General features: G+C 37.9%; 1 protein-coding gene across 1 annotated transcript in view; it reads right to left on the bottom strand.

Annotated features, from left to right (window-relative positions):
• Nucleotides 1-14,194, bottom strand: part of LOC117948153 (chitinase-like protein 4) — a 19,344-nt gene that overhangs the window by 1,031 nt on the left and 4,119 nt on the right. The window lies entirely within an intron of this gene.

Raw genomic sequence — 14,194 nt, forward strand, 5'->3', positions numbered from 1 at the left:
TACAGCTAGCAAGTACGGTCTCCCCAAGAACACAAGTCCGTTCTTTGCTTACTTGGTATTGAGAAACGCCCAATGTGTTTTGGGGATTTGGGTGAACTGATCCTTTAAAGCACAGATATTCAACAGTTGATCTTCAGAGTTAGTGCAGAGTGGCTGCCAAATTATTTTTAAAAAAAATGTCTGAAAAATATAAATTAATGTGAATCCAACATATTAAAATAACAAAGATAAGTTGGCCTATTAATGAGAGAACTAAGTACACACTGAAGATAAGCTGTGTAAGGTACCAACTATGCTCACTATAACGTTAAGCTTCAGGATTCACTGCATCTTCCACATGATGTTTAAAGATATACAAATAAATAATATATTTATTTTCATTCATCTAGCTCAGTTTAACATACATCTTAATTGTTTACAATATTTTTAGCGGGTCCCTATCTCTCTTTGAGCTAAGGATAACTTGCCCAGTGTGCCTTACCTGCAGATAGAGTGAGTTTGCACATGTTGTCACTATGTGGATAAGCAGAAGAAATAGAAAAGACATTTTTATTATGCACACACAATTGTCACGTCTTTCATTTAGTCCATGTCAGTACCAAACTATTTGTTCTCTCAATGTCAAATTATTTCTTTAATATTAAGTTTGTATTGTAAGAGTGAAAATACAAACAGTTAAAGTTAGACATCACTCTGAAAATCATAAGATTGAAATTAGACTATTGTAACAGGCTAAGTATAATTTTTTTCTTTCATTTTCTATTCAGCCTTTCTCACTTACAGTAATAAATATTGCATTGGGGTTTTAATGACAAAGAACAATTTGTTGCCATACAAAGTGTTTTACTAGAAAAGTCAAACTTGCAAAGCTTTAACCTGATGTTAGACAGTCAATCTTTCTAACATGGGTCATGATTATGGGTGTTGTATCATGTCATTATAAGATGTGTTTCAGCATAAGTGAGGCTGTCCCAACCCTTGTTAAACTGTGTCACAGAGCAAGCTCTGAATTCACCTCTGAAGTAAGTCACATTCCTCAACCCTCCTGTTGTCTTTGGGTCAAATTTGACCCCTTTTCAAAAGGTTTCTTGGGTTTCTTTAAAACAAATAGTCCAAAAACGTATCGTGGATGGTTAATTAAACAATAAGCTCACTACTTTCATTGAATTTGTGTGTTCTTTTCAATTTTATAGCATTTGTTAGAAGAACTTTCAAAAAAGTGTAAAAGAGAGAACAGTGTCAAAGAAAGTGACACAAATGTGAAAGATGCCGAAAAAAGTGACAAATGAAAAAAAAAAAGGTTTCACAGGCTTTAAAACAAGCTCAGAACAAGTCGACAAACGTTGAAAAAGTGACAAAATCATTGGGGGAAGCCACAAAAGGGTTGAAAAAGACAACACGAGGGTTAATAATATAACTTGTATATGTACAGATAATTTCCAGCATTAACAGCCGGGTAAATCGGAGACACAGCAGTGTTCAAAAACAAATGTTTGGTTGTCCTACGATTGTTAATGTGTCATTTACAGACACTGAATAGTTATGAATTTTGCACTGAATTCAGTAGTCTTTTTGTCTGTTGTTTAACCATTTCTCAGCCAAAAAGACAGGTACAGTGTGGATAACCTATAAATTCCAGGGATATTTTTTAAAGAGTTAATCTGTATAAACACTGAAGTTGTTATCCATCATCATAAAAGTCAAGATGATTTATGTTGTGGAAAAAAATGTTGCATAGCAGGATGGGTTACACTCAGTACAGTTTAATTATCCTCTTTAGCAATGCCAATTTGCATGCAGAGTGAGAAAACTGGCAGGGAATCATACCTACAGTTCCTTCCCATAGTTTAACCCAAGCTCCTGTTTTAGAAATATTCAAAGTATTTTCACTTTAGGATACAGTATTAACACCTGCTGCCTTGGAAATCAGTCTTTAGTCTTGTGTACAGCTCTGCATTGTGACTAAAACTCTCACTTTTTTTATCGTGTGTTTTGATCCCATAGAAAATCAGAGCAGATCTAGTCTGATCTGACTGAACAGGTTGGTTACTCTACGCCTATAGTTTGATTAATCAAGACTTAAAGGATCACATGTACAAAATTGGTACAACACAATTATATAAAGATTAGTTACAACAAAAGAGAAGGTCTGTACAGTGCCTGCTGGTTTACTCTCCCACATACATGTTTAACTTGTGGGTTAATGAGAGTTTGAGCAATATACAGTACATAACAACAACTAAGAAGAACTAAGAAATAATTCAAATTTGGTTTGTAAATACCAGAGTAAAAGGGATACTTACAAAGATAATGATGAAAGATGCTTACAATGTCCACTGTGACTGATGAATGACTGGCGGATGTGGATCTGCGCTGTTTTAAACTGGGTAGAAAGCTGACAGGGTGTGACAATTAATTAGGGTGGGGTAATTACTGCATTTCTGCAATGTCCTAAGAAAACCCTAATGGAAACTGGTACAAAAGAGCAACGTCATTTGACTTTAAATTGTATCGGCTCAAATAGCATATGTTCTTTCACACTTATAGGGGGACTAAGAACCCTGCATTCATCAGTATTAATTTACACTTGAGATGGAGTTGGACCACTAAACAACTGTTGATCTTGATAGATTAAGCCAATTATTTATTAAAGAATGGACAAAAGGAAAGTGGCAAACAAAGATTCATCTTTTTTAACATTATATTTCACATTGCAAGCTGTCAATTGCTTTCAATTACCTGCATGATACTCTAAATCTAAATTAAGTGACCCAGAAAATTGAAATACTTACCAAGTATAATAAAATTGCACTCCGATAATTCAGTGGTACTTTTTAAAGTTTGTGTTTCTGAAAATTAGCGTAGAAAGCAGAGATAATATGCAGCAATGGTTTATTTTCAGACTTAAGTAAGAGATTTTGCGGTTTTATGGTCATCATCTTAAATCTCAGACCACTAGGACAGCCCACTGCTAGGATATATTTTGAGCTATTGATCCAGCAATTCTACATTTATGTTAGCCTTATTGAACTATACAGAGGAAAACGACGTTATGACTTGTCAACATGCTACCAAGAACAACTTCTGTAATCTCCAAACATGTTTGAAACAATGTCGTGATGACCTAAGGTGTGTCAAATGATGATAGTTGTTTAACATAAAGTTACAGTACGAGAACAGAACAAGGATATTATTAGCTAAAACAGCGTCATTGTCAAGGAAGGAACATCTAATTACACGGTTGTTTAAAAAATCACCAACAAGAACACATCTGCACAAAAGGTTTGCCTTAACAAAGAAGGCAGTTAGTGACATCATGAGTGGCCCCATTATCAAATAAGTCATGCCCAGAAACAATTGTTCAAGCAACCGGGCAAATAGCACACACCCAATTGTGTTAGAAACGCCTACCTACCAGTTTGCTGATAATATTCTCTATAGTATTGACAAGTATTGGCTGTAATGCAGTACAGTTGCGGCTGATTTATATTACCTATGTATTGTGTTTCCGTGCTGTAACTGATTGGGCTTACAAACTGGTGTGTGTTTGTGTTTACAGGAACTCACAAAGTGTAGTGTGTTTTTATGGCTAACTAAATATGTTTTGGCTAACAGACTAATATGCCACTGAAAGATTGCTAAACTACCAGGATGTGATTACAGTGTGCTACTTTAGATACAATGAAATAGTGTGTTCCACGAGCATAGAATGTAATCTCTAGGTGAAATGCAAGGGAATTGTGTTTATATATAGAATATATAGAGCTGCCACAGTCATAGATTTTAGCAGCTGTTTGTATGAACCTGTTATTGTTGGGACAGAAAACTGAATGGGGAGCTGTTAACAACCCAGTGCTGCTGACTGGTGTATTTATTCCCTAAGAATGGCAGTATCACCAGTTTTTTAACATCACATGGAGTCGTTGTGTTCACTGTTTTTTTGCTGGTCTAATATGATAAACATATCATGGACATGTAGCCTCACTTGAGCATAGTCCCCAGAGTCTTACACTTCTCTGTGTGTATTTGTGTGTAGCAAATGTTTTTACCCAACTTGAGTGACATGAAGATAACTATTTTTCTTAAGAAAAAGGCTGAAGTCCCAGTCACACCTGTCCCCTCGTCTTGAAAGACCCAGCCAAGATCCAACATCGTTGGCTAAGGATACTCTTCTACCTGTCCTTTCTGTCCCCAGTAAGATGCCTAATTCTGACCAAACATCTTCAGTGGAGATGGCCTCATATGACTCTGAGCCTGAGCAAGAGCCTACCATATACAAAAAGGCTTGAAAATATGCCTTTCACAAATATTTGCTTGTCCAATTGCCCCTCATATATGATAAAAGGGCCAACATTAGGATTTGCATTTATTGCAATGAGTGTGGCCAAATTACGGCTAGTAACAGTGCTTTTATTGTCAGCAGTCCCTGAGTGCAGATGAAAAATTATTTTTAAGGCTTTTTACACTGCAGAGTAGTTTAATAAAAAAGGTGGCGACGACGTCAAGACAATTTCGACAAACAAGTTTTGCTCCTTCTCTCTTTAATGAGTGCTGGTTAGGCAGCTGATTTCCACAGCTTATGGTGCATTGTATCTGACAATAGAAGAACTAATGAAAAAGAACAACCAAACATAGAGCTAAACCAACTAAACAAAATGTGCCAACATTTGTTTGCAAAGTGTGTGGTTTTAATTGATTTATTATAATTAATATTATATATATAGTAATATTTATTTGTAATGATTTACTTGTCGAATACAGTGTATTTTATCTGTGTTATTACATAGGACAAATCCAGTCATGGAATGGTTAGAAAACAACAAGAACTCTCATACAATAGGGTTAAATATACCAACAAATACATAGATATGCAACAACTATATAATTAAGTAGGGCATGTCAGTTCAAATGACGCAAGGAAAAATTAAGAACATTAACACCTAACAACTTTTAGTACACCTTCGATTAAGAGACAGCAACAGGACAATTACAAATATACAAAACAATACAAATCCAGTACGCAACGGTAGTCTACCTTTTTCATAATTTTCCCTCTGTAATAACAAATAATTTCAGTGGTACAAAATCATTCCAAACATATTTATGTTATTTACTTTGAACATTTGGTTATTTCTTAAAAACATTTTACACATCACACAAATGCATGACTGTCAAAAAGAGAATATGGACAGACAAACACCGAAAAGACAGGGCGGAACCAGGAAAAAAAAGAACTAAATGTTTTACTGCCAGTTCAAAACCAGTTTGGATCTATATAAGTCAGTCCAAAACCTGAAAAGAATGTTTTGAAGATTCAGAGTTCCATGGTGCTGGGAGGAAGTGAGGTCCAAGAAGGCCTGAATCAAGGGTATGGTCCCAGCAAATTACATGAAAGCAACTTACATTGTCAGAAAAGGAAAACAATTCACATTCTACTGTACAATCTATCAATCTAATACAATTAAACCTCATCCTGAGACTGTTCTCTCTTAATATGTTCTGTGAAAGGCCCCCAGATCTTATGGACAGTGTAGCGCAGCTCTTCCAGGTACAAACAGGAAACTATACAATTCAACCATATCTTAAAGTAGTGTGGGAATGCTGATTTCCATTCCCTTAAAATAACCCTTTTGGACATGACCATACCAAACATAAGGGCCTGTTGTAATTCTATAGAGAGAGTCACTAAAGAAGGGGAGCAACCCAGTATTGCAAAGAGGCTGTCAGTTTTTAATGGGGTATCTGCGTGTGTGTTATTGACTGGAGTGATGAATGTCCATCCATCCATCTTCATCCGCTTATCCGGTATCGGGTCGCGGGGGCAGCAGTTCCAGCAGGGGACCTCAAACTTCCCTTTCCCGAGCCACATCAACCAGCTCCGACTGGGGGATCCCGAGGCGTTCCCAGGCCAGGTTGGAGATATAATCTCTCCACCTAGTCCTGGGTCTTCCCCGAGGCCTCCTCCCAGCTGGATGGATGGATGGATGGATGAATATGTGAATACAGGTAATACTACTAAATATACAGTATATACTATATATACAGTATGCTATGTTAAATTTGACATTGTATTATAAAAATGGACATCGTGCAATACAGAAGTTATTGACCACGGCTTGAAATAAACGGGAAATGTGCAATCACTATCAAAGGGGGAGGGGGATTTAGGGGAGGATGTGTTATGGGTTCTCTTCTGTTCTTCTGTGAAGGTGAGGGAGGGGGGGTATTGAATGTGGGTATTCTGTGTGGGTATTAGATGTTCATTGAAGCACTGGATGAGATAATGTATGAATATGTTTCTATTTTATGTTTATTGTGTGTGTGTGTGTGTGTGTGTGTCTGTGTGTGTGTGTGTGTGTGTGTGTTTGCAAGGTGTATGCACAATGTGTCGCCCTTTGTTTCTCTTGAATGCCCAAGACAAATTTCACCTATTGGAGACAACAAAGGCTTATCTTATCTTAGCTTAGCTTAGCTTAGCTTATTAATAGAACATGCCTTGATTCTCTCTAATGCCATTGACCATAGCCCATCTGAAATCTCCTCTCCTGTGTCTTTTACTGAGTTTTTGTGTGGTTGTGGGTTTGTGGTAGGGGGAGTTTTTTTATACCTGTGTATGTAATAGGATAAATTGTTGTGGTTGTTAGAGTGGGTGTTGTGGTAGTTTGAGTCATGGTTGTTCGTACAGTAATAAGAGAAGTTTTGGTTGTAGTCAGGGGAGTTGTTGTGGTGTTGGTGTTGTTGTTGTAGCGGTACGTGTTGTGGTTGTTGGAGGGGCTGTCGTGATGGTTGTGGGTTTCAGAATGATTGTACATTGTTTTATTTGGATCCTGATTAGCTTCAGCATAAGCTGAAAGCTGTTCTTCCTGCAACGGACTCTCTAAACGGATATTAGATATTGAAATTTCTTTGAAAATTATATCTCTTAAGTGATTTTTTGAAACCATTTTTGGGTTGTTTGATAGTATTTGGGAGAGAGTTCCACTCACAAATTGCTCGGTACCTAACTAACTGAACGTTGAATTGATTTAATTTTCATTAAAGGCAAAAATAAAACTACCTCCTACTGCACGCCCCTTTGGATAATTATGTGATAATTATCAGTACTAAAGGATAGATAAAAAAAAACATGAATACACAAATCTATTTTTAACTGTTAACCATGAGAGGCTTTTATGCATCTGATCAACATCTCATCTAAACCTACAAAAGAGAGCCACACGTGCAGCTTTATTCTGAATCACTTGTAGTTTAATATTAATTGTTGAAGCCTGAAGAACTTGTTTAACAGTCTGTGGTGTTACGTTTTATGCACACCTTTTAATAACTGACAAGGTGTTGCCCACTTTAGTTACCAGTTTCTGAACATATTTGTCCCAACACATTCTATTGTCAATCATCACACCCAAAAGTTTAGCCTCTTCTCTTTGCTCTACAGACGTTTTCTCTATGCTGAGTTCAAGTTTCAGTTTGGAATATAAAAATAATGAGTTCCAACCACTAAACTGGTAGTTTTAGATACATTGAGAATCAGTTTGTTACTCCTGATCCAGGCCACCATCAGCAGTGGTTACATCGCAGTCGGCACTCAGCTGTATCATAGCACCAGTACCGCTTTGCTACAGTGCAATTCACGGTATAGTGGGCGGAGAAAGGCGATTACCAGATGATGGATGTTTGGTAAAAACAACATAAACTGAAGTATTACAGCAGGTGCTTTCTACAAGTTAGCCATGGCCTCTTTTGACGGCCCTTTGCTATTTAGTGGCTTTATTAAAATGCTCCACATCACCAAGGTTGTAAAGAAAACTGCTGTTTGTGTTGTTATTGTGTAGGTGCCGTTTTATTTTGGTAGTCTGTTTTTCTGTCTTGTACTTCCTGTCTTGTGTGTTCCAGTCTGTTTTTACTTTTTTATCTTTGTTAAGTCTCTCCCTAGTCTTGTCTGGTTTTACTACCTGCCTTGTGTTTTCCCAGATCTGTGATTGTCTGCCCCACCCTGATGTGTTTCACCTGTTCCTGAACCTAGTGTCACCTGTCTCTCGCTGCCTCGTTACCCTGTGTATTTAGTTGTTGTTCTTCCCTTGTCTTGTGTCAGATCCTTGTTGTATGTACCTGCATCAGCATGCTGTGCATTTCCTTTTTTCCCTTGGTCTCTGATCATTTGGTTTCTTCATTTTTTGACCTGTTGTTTCGTGGACACCTTCTGTTTTATGACATTTTGTTAAATAAAGACTCCAGCTCATTACCTCACCTGTCATCTCTGCATTTGGGTCTAACCTTCTCCACCATCCATGACAGTTTGCAATAAGTGCAATGTGACACAAATAATCTGCTGGGAGGTATGGGAGCATGTCCCCGACGATGGATATTAATGATGTGAGGACGGATAAGGCTATATAGGCTACACAACTGATAAACTGGGAAGAAAAATAACAACACTCAAATAGGAAGTTATCTGGAAATCAAATACATCTTTCATAAAGACGGCTACCCATCGGGGAATGTTAAAAAAAAAATTGCGAATGTTTTAGCTTTTATGACCGCACCTCTCTCTCTCTCTCTCTCTCTCTCTCTCTCTCTCTCTCTCTCTCTCTCTCTCTCTCTCTCTGCACCGGTTGATCTCTAATCTCCAATTTAACCTGTTCCTGACCAGGTTAGGTGTTCACCATAAGTTACCACAGTGATGAACCTGGTAACAACTGATCCACCATCGTGATACAGAAACCCTGGGTTGAACCTGAAGTAACCTTGATAACGCCACATCTTGATTCCTAGTACGGCCCTCTGGCCCCGACCTTCACTTTAGACCTTAACTGGTTTGGTGTGTGTAGTACGCTTATGATGCTCTTTTAAAACTTGGTGGAACAGTCCTTTATTACATTCTCTTTTATAACTTGGTTTGGTAAAAAGTTAACAGTTGACAAGAACAGATTGCAATATACAATCACAATGAACAGTAAGATAACGGGTGTGAAACCGCCTGATCTCTGTCACGTTTTTGTAAGAGAGAAATTTCAATTATGCAGCATTCTTCATATCTTGTGTATGTAGAGTTTGAGCTTCTCACCTCCGGGCAGGTAACCTGGTGAATCATCTCTCAGGCCAACAAACTGATAAATACTTATGACTCAGCTCATGATTAATTTCCCATATACTGGTTGAATTGAACTGTGATGGTATGGTTTTCAACTCACATTGTCTTGTTGAGCATTTTTTGTTGTTGCATTTCTTAATTTATCAGTCTGTGTGTGTCTGTCTTTCTGGCGAAATAATACGCTGTAGCATAAACTACCACAGAAGCAGGTTAAGTACTTTGCCAGTTAACTAAGGTAATTATAGTTTCTTGATAAGGGACCGGGAATCTATGAGCCGGTAATCTTGTGGTGTAGGGAGACCTCTTATCTTGTGCAGAACTACTTATCAAAGCTTAATCAAGGAAAATAGGAATAAGCAGTATCTGTCAAACAAAGTGTAGTGCCAGTGTATAGTCACTAATACCTGAAAGCTACTTCCAAGTAGGGAGTATTTAACCCTGGGCCTTACTCAAGAAACTATGATGATTACTATGGTACATTTGGGTCATGTCGTGAGTAAGTACATCCCTATGTGAAATTCCCATAGAGGCAGGTGGATTTTTATTAAAGGCCAGTTATTTCACCTTATAGTTTATTACATTCTCATTAAACTCCTCATGTGCCCTGCCAATGCAAGTATGAAAATAAATGATGATGATGATGATGATGATGACATAAACCCTAATTAAGCATTATCCACAGATTCTTTTTTCTTCTTTTTTTAACACTGAAGTGTAGTTCATTCTACGATGCAGTAGGTGGCTCTAATGTTCAAGTTATTTTTAACAATGAAGTTCTGCGCCTGTGTGGTTGAATGTGTACCTTCATTTGAAACACTTTTTTAGAAGCTTGTTTCCACACCTGGTAGACAAAAAAACAACCAACATAGCACCTATTCATTATTAACTTTATGTTGGATTATTTGTTTAAATTTAGACTTTCAGCAATATACATGTGTTAATATGCAACATCTGTGCAGGACACCTAAAAAACTAAGCCACTCCTTTATCTTGCATTATGGATTTGACCTGCACCCTCCTGATGGGAGGAGCAGAGTTTACACTGAAGGAAGGAAATGTCATAACTAGAACTGAAACAATCTTTTATACATCTTAATGTACTGTATTTCCATCTTGGTTTGAAAGAGCTGCACCCGACCCCTATCTCCCTCCTCTTCCCCTCACATCAGACTGCACTCTGATTGGCTGATTCACGAAGCATCTCAGTGCCTTTTGGAATGCATTCCATTGTGCTGTCTTCATAGAAAACTTAAATTTTTCGAAATGTTCTGTTTTATCCCAACATGTATTCAGCAGCTTTTAGGTCATTTTATGATATATAAAGTTGATTTTGACACAACCAATCACGCAATGGTTGAATATACAAATAAGAACACACCAATACAGTATAATGAGATACACCAACAGTTTGATATACAGTACTTAAATAAGGCAAACATATTAGTGCTGATATTTGATACGTAAATTGTGATTTTTTTCAAATGTATTCAGCTAAGCATAGATTAGTGAGGCACAAAAAAGCAAGCATTACATTACTAAGCATTTTTCCACTAAGTCGTGTAACTGTACATTTATTCATCCCAAACCGCTTTGTACAGGGCGTTTGGTTCAGTACGCAGTATGGATTGCCTGGGACAATATATGCCAGTATTTGAGTTAAGATTATACATCTAAATTTCTTCTTTAATTCAAATACTGTGAGTCAAATCTGCAAATATTGTTATCAACAGCGAGAAAAGTACCAAACGCGTTGATGCCATTTTTCTTTTTATGGTTTCAAATATATGCAACAAAGACCAGTAGGGTTGCACGATTCAGAAAATGTCATGATTTGATTCAATATTGATTTCAAGGCTCGAGATTTGATTCAAAATCGATTTTCAAGGGCGGCATAAAATTGCACGTTTGGTATCAAAATACTTTTTAAATCATTGGGATTACCATGAACCCTTGTTGTTAGCACTTTTAGAGAGAAGGTTATGATATATTTTATGGGACGATGTATAACATGCTATTGAAAGCTTTCATTTAGAAAGTGATCTAAATACATATTGTCAGAATGGCGCTTTAACAGCTGTTGAGGCTAAATGGGATACAGCTACTGTCACAACGGTTAAGTTTAGGCACCAAAATGAGTAATTAAGTTCAGGAAACAGATCATGATTCAAATTTAAACTCTAGAGGAACGAAACGTGTTTTCCTGGGAAAAGTATAACAAATATGTTATTATATTAGTCTAGATTTAGCAGGAGTAGCGTAACTTTTGGCCATAGCTGTATCCCTTCTACCTTAAACAGCCTGTTGAACTTCATCCAAAATAAAACTGCACAAACTGCAACTCCCCCTACTGTCTATGGCCTGACTGTTCAGTTATATTAAAAGAACTGAAGGCTGTATTGGAGCTTCTGAGGAATATTTTGCAAAGAATTTAACTGGTCTTCTATTCACATCTGCAAAAAAAAAAAAGACTAACAACTCACATCTGCACTCGACAAAGTGCACAGTTACGGGCTACTGTTGCCCGGGCGACTCCCCATTTGCCCTGCTTGGCTTAGCTGCCCCTCAGTTGAAAGAGTTTAGGCTAAACTTTTCTTTCTTTCTTTTGCTGTTGTTGTTGTTGTTGTTGTATCAAAATGATAATACGCCAATCATTACTAAAGTTAAATAAAATGGAATCGCAATATGATCCAATCTGGCCCTCAGCGACGCCCTCTGCCCCAGTCACGTGACTTTGTTTACATTCTTACACACAAATGCAAGAGTGAAAGCCATGCCCCTCTGTCTACACTTGAGTTTTTAAAGTTATGGAGATTATGACAAACGCAAGTGCTGTGTAACCAAAAACTCCACTTAAGCTTTAAATAATGTGCAACTTCAGCTTGTAACGTTTTCATCACGTTGCGCAGCATTGCTTTAAATTAAGGTGAAATGCTACTCTAGCAACCAAAGCTAATGTCACCCCCTGTGTTGCAGCAACACGCAGAGCTACGTTACGTTCGTTTAATATATGTGAGTGTGCGTTCTGTAGAGAAGACAGAGGCTCTGGTGTGATGGTTTGGGCTCTTGAATCATGCTAGGTTATGCGTTGTTTGCAGACAGTATGAAACATGAGTTTCGTTTTCAACCAAAAACCAACAGATGGGATGTTGATGAAAGTTAGTGACGGCGAACTAGAGCTTCCTGAACCAGTGAAGCTTTCAGGTCAGTTCTCGAAACTTCACCTCTGAGGACATCTGGTGGTGAAAGGAAGGATAGCATTGTGCCACAAACTGTTTGACAGACATTGGCCATGAATATCTTTGAGTCAAAGATGAATACATTTTGAGCAAGAATTCATGGATAAATAAAGAATGACATAAATAACTAAGGTTATTTGGGACCCTGCATACATAAAAATGTGATTGCCTTCTCTACTAAAAACAAGAAAACAAAGTTAGGATTTTGGTTGTGAACTTGTCTTGTGTTTGTAAACAAATACATCAGTTTGGGAGGGAAATGTATGAAAAACACATTGCACACACATTTCTGTGATGATATTGAGTACGCAGCCTAGATCCGCTTTGTCACCTTAGCCAAATAGGCTGCCAACAGGCAGATGGTGTAGGCTACATGAGCAATCTAACAGTCTGACTTGTTGTCTGCTGCCAGTGTGGTGTTTATAGAAATTAAGTCAGGTGATTGGGAAAGTGCTTTGACAGTGGCAAGGACATACTTTGGGACAATGAAAATGCTTGTGACAGTTAACAAACAGTGATGGTGCTTATATGGACAATAACAGTTCTTGTGGAAAGGTCAGGGGAATATTATTGCGCTTGGTGAGAATTGTGTTTACTGAGGGAGTAAAAGTTAAATGTAATTTTTATTCAGAAATACAACTGTTCTACTTCCAGGGCTGAGCCTATTTCTTTTCTTGCTGACCACTTCACCAGCTTTAGAAAAAAAGCCGCTCACATGACACAGAAGATGCAGGTGTGCACAGAATATTGTGGGCCAGCACATAAATGACTCGCCATAAACTCTCTTCTATAAACTCTCTACTCGCTATAAACTTACTTGGGGGGTACCAGAGATTAAGTGAACTGCGAACAGGTGCGCGTACCAGAAGGGAGCGCGAGCGCATGGAAATATTAACGTGAATGGCCTTACATCACCAGTTTTTTCTCTGTGAATTTAGGGGAATACCGTTACCTGATTGGTTTACAAGCAGTTCGATTGAGCGTGCTATCCAGTGCGTGCTGACCCAGAGCGGGCTGACCAGAGCTGACCAGAGCGTGCTGACCAGAGCGTGCACACCAAGGGGTGCAGCTAGACCGTCAGAAGCTGAAAGCACGCCTGGCCTGACTGCATTCGTTGAGTAATGGTTTCAATAATTTTAATATTTCCTGGTATAGCTAAGTTACCAAGGGGCTCTGTTGACATTGGCTAACATTAGCTAAAGCTTGATGAATTGAGTCATTGAACACAGCAGGAGGGAACGCAACGTAGCCACCTACAAACTCCGGTGGAACATTATTAGCTAACGCTACGTTAACGTTAGCCTTACATTACATAGATATTGTTATTAAAGTTAGCTGCAAGCAGAGACTGTACTCGATTTTTCTGATATTTTTACTTTACTATTTTTGTGGCGACTTTTTACTTGTTTTACTCCTTACATTTTAACACGGATATTTCTACTCCTTACATTATTACAAAAATTGGCTCGTTACTTTAATGTTGTTTAAGAGGTCGTCTTTTCGGAGAATAGCGTGGACACGCACCTCAGACAGGTGTCGTGCCAATGTAGCCTACTTATCCCCATAGACATAATATAGAGTTGACGCCGCATTGGTTGCTGAGCGCGAGATTTCCAGCCGCCATCTTGGTCATACTCGTTACTTAGCAGCAGAAGATACAAGAAGCCAGAGCACTATATATTCCTGCTCAGATCGGCGGATTTTTTTTATCTTATCTTTTAACTCTGGGTTCTGTAAAGCATTTTGAATCTATGTTTCGAATATTGCTACATAATTTAAGTTTTGCGAGTTTAAAGGGAGATTCAACCACGTAAATGTGCAGTTTAAATAAAAACTGCCACTTACATTTCATACTGCTACTTTAAAT

The sequence above is a fragment of the Etheostoma cragini genome, chromosome 7, assembly GCF_013103735.1.
Source record: "Etheostoma cragini isolate CJK2018 chromosome 7, CSU_Ecrag_1.0, whole genome shotgun sequence".
Classification (NCBI taxonomy): domain Eukaryota; kingdom Metazoa; phylum Chordata; class Actinopteri; order Perciformes; family Percidae; genus Etheostoma; species Etheostoma cragini.